Raw genomic sequence first — 3,469 nt, 5'->3', positions numbered from 1 at the left:
ATAAGAGTCTCCAACACATATTTGATAAAAAATAATTCAATATGAGACAACGTCGCTGGGCCGAGTTGTTTAGCGATTATGATTGCGAGATTCGCTACCATCCCGGAAAAGCGAATCTCGTGGCCAATGCTCTAATCGTAAGAGACAAGTCAAATCAGTTCTTTTTACTTGTGTTCTTATTCACAGTGATCTTGAAGAACGTATTCTTGACGCCCAACACAAGTCCGTCTCCGAAGGCAACATGTATGACGAGATGTCATGTGGTGCGGAATCTCAATTGGAATCTAAGCCCAATGGTTTGCTCTATTTTCTTAATCGCTTGTGGATTCCCGATCATGATAATCTTCGCACATTCATTATGGACAAAGCTCACAAGTCACGATATTCTATTCATCCCGGTATATATAAAATGTATTTTGGTCTTCGTTTCATCTATTGATGGCTTGGAATGAAGAAAGACATTGCTCTTTATGTTTCGAAATGTCTGACGTGTTCTAAAGTAAAAGCCAAGCATCATCAATCTTTTGGTTTACTCGAAAAACCTCCCGTTCCCATGTGGAAGTGGTAAGATATTGCTATGGACTTTATTCCTAGGCTTCCTTCTACCCGAAAGCAACACGATAATATTTGGGTGATCATTGATCGTTTAAGGAAGTTCACGCATTTCATACCCATCAAGAAAACGTATTCAGTGGACCAGTTGGCTCGAATTTATATGCAAAAAATAGTTTGTCATCATGTAATTCCTTTAACCATTATATCCGATAGAGGTTGTCATTTTACTTCCTGTTTTTGGAAGTCACTTCAGTCAGCCTTGGGAACTCGTTTGGATCTCAGTACTGCCTATCATCCACAATTCGATGGTCAGTATGAGCGTACGATTCAAACTCTAGAAGATATGCTTCACTCATGGGTCCTCGATTTTGAGGGCAATTAGAATACTCATTGATCGCTCATCGAGTTTTCGTTTAACAATAGTTTCCACTCTAGCATTGGAATGGCACCTTTCCAAGCCCTTTATGGTTGCAAGTGTCATTCTCCAATTTGATGGAACGAAGTCGAGGAATCTCAAATTGTTAGTCCTGAACTAGTTCAAGAAACGGCTGATCGTATTGCTCAAATTCGTTAGAATCTACTCGCCGCTCGTAGTCGTCAAAAGAGTTATGCGGATTAACAAAGGAAACCTCTAGAATTCAATATTGGCTATCGTGTTCTTCTTAAGGTATCTCCGTGGTAAGGAGTGGTCAGATTCGGAAAGAAAGGAAAGTTATCTCCTTGTTTCGTTGGTCCTTTTGAAATTCTTGACAGAATTGGTCCTGTTGCCTATAAGCTCAAACTTCCTATTGAACTCTCAATTGTTCACCCGGTGTTTCATGTATCGAATCTGAAGAAGTGTCTTGCCGGTGTTTCACGTATCAAATACCTCTCGATGAAGTTCTGAACCGTCAGTTTTGGTGCTATAGGCAATCAGGATTAATCGGGTGGAATTCGGGGTTGGATACTCTAATTGGTTTTTGAGTGATTGCCTTGCGTTTGTTAATCTAAGTACTTAGTCCCCAATTACCACATTCATTTGCATATTCACGAATTATGTTTTTATAGTTAGTCTCAGATTAAACGTTTACAGTAACATTCATTGAAACCTGAAACCGAGGGAGAGCATATCCTCACATCTTTGATTTAAAAACCGTGTTAAGTGTTTTAGTTAATTTTCGTTAATCAAACAAAACAACCAAAACTTTGATATTTTATTTTCTTCATTTAGTTTAAATTTAGTTAATCTATAAAACTACTTGGTAACACATATTCCACAAACTCTTCGTGTTCGACACCCATTTACCACTATCTAATTAGTTGTTTTGGTTTATTTTTGCACGAGTCTTCGACCTTGTGTCAAATTTTGGCGCCGTTGCCGGGGAGTAGTGCGCAACGTGTGTTATTTTAGAAGTTTTTGTTTAATTGTTTATTATCAGTTTTACGCGGGTTGTGCCAGTGTGCAGGTACTTACAGGTATATGCATACAAGACGTTCTCGGTCTTCCTCACTGTTAGTGTTTGATCTTGAAATCGAGAGAACCTTTCGTCAGAACCGGATTCTTCAAAGGGAAAACAAGATTATTGGGTCGCCAAGCACAAAAAGTCGAATAATTGACACCACAATCATGACTTCAAAACAAACTGTCCCGCCAATGCCACCACCCATAAATTCTGAAAACCCATCATCCACTGAACCCATTACTACCACAACCTCTACAAATGTACCGACTTCAACCGTGTTTAGTTTTCAATCACCACCTAACCTTCCACCCTTGACCACTTTCATGCCTATGCAAGGACAATCATCAAACTCACCACAACAATCATCTTTCCAATCTCAAAAAAATCCACGTTATCAACAACCATACACATTTACCCAAGACCCACCCATAACTCATATTCCATCCGGTCAAAGATCAGGCCCGTAATTGTTTGGTGGGCCACGGTATGGTGATGGCAATGAAGGATATGAAGAGTTCGAAGAAGGTTATTCAAGCAGGGTTGATGGGATTCAGTTGAGGATTCAAGGGCAGTTTGGGTATGGATCCGACTTTCAACCGCAACAACAAGTGCAACAATGGGGTGGACAACATGTCAATCAAATACAACAAGCACAACCATTGCAACAAGTTCCACAACAACCGCAATTTCAACAACCTCAATTTCAACAACCAAATCCCCAACCACAAGTTCAACAAAATGTGCAACAAAGGCCCGTTTACCGACAAATGGGTCAACCAAGAGTACCACTGGGAGTACCAAGAAGACATGCAAGGGAAATGGTTAGGGGAATTGAAGCTCTTTTTCGACCGATCATCACCAATAACCCATCTCCGGTAGTTATCCTCAAAACCACCAAGGAAGAACATTTGAAGTGAGAACCAATGCGCTCCAAAGTTTACCGAAGTATAAGGGTTTAGCAACGGAAGAACCCTATTTTCATTTGGAGGCATATGACTCTATTTGTAACACGATCGGGGGTCAAGGTTTCTCACCGGATGAGGTGAAATTGGTTTTATTTCAATTTTCGTTGGAGGATAAGGCAAAGAGATGGTTTTACACATTGCCATCCGAATCAATATACACTTGGGCTGAAATGCAACAAAGGTTTTTGGAAGAGTTTTATACGGCCCAAAAGACTAATGATGCGAGATGAAGTTTGAGGTCTTTCCAACAACAATCGGGTGAAATGTTTCATGAAGCATTCAAGAGGTTCAACATGATGATCAAGAATTGTCCTCATCATGGTATAGCTCTTTGGGAGTTGTTGAATGCTTTTCATGAGGGGTTGAATGCGGAAGATGAAAGGGATTTGATGTGATGGACATGCTAAAGATGATGCACCTAGAGATGCAAAAGAGGAATCAGTTGGATGAAGCTCGTCTACAAAAGGATGAAATTCGTGACAAGGCCATTCAATCATTAACACTCAA

Source organism: Bidens hawaiensis, unplaced genomic scaffold, assembly GCF_021521415.1.
Source record: "Bidens hawaiensis isolate Kalapana, Puna unplaced genomic scaffold, B.hawaiensis_p1.1 tig00012785_1, whole genome shotgun sequence".
Taxonomy (NCBI): Eukaryota; Viridiplantae; Streptophyta; class Magnoliopsida; order Asterales; family Asteraceae; genus Bidens; species Bidens hawaiensis.
Note: the sequence above shows the minus strand (reverse complement) of the source record.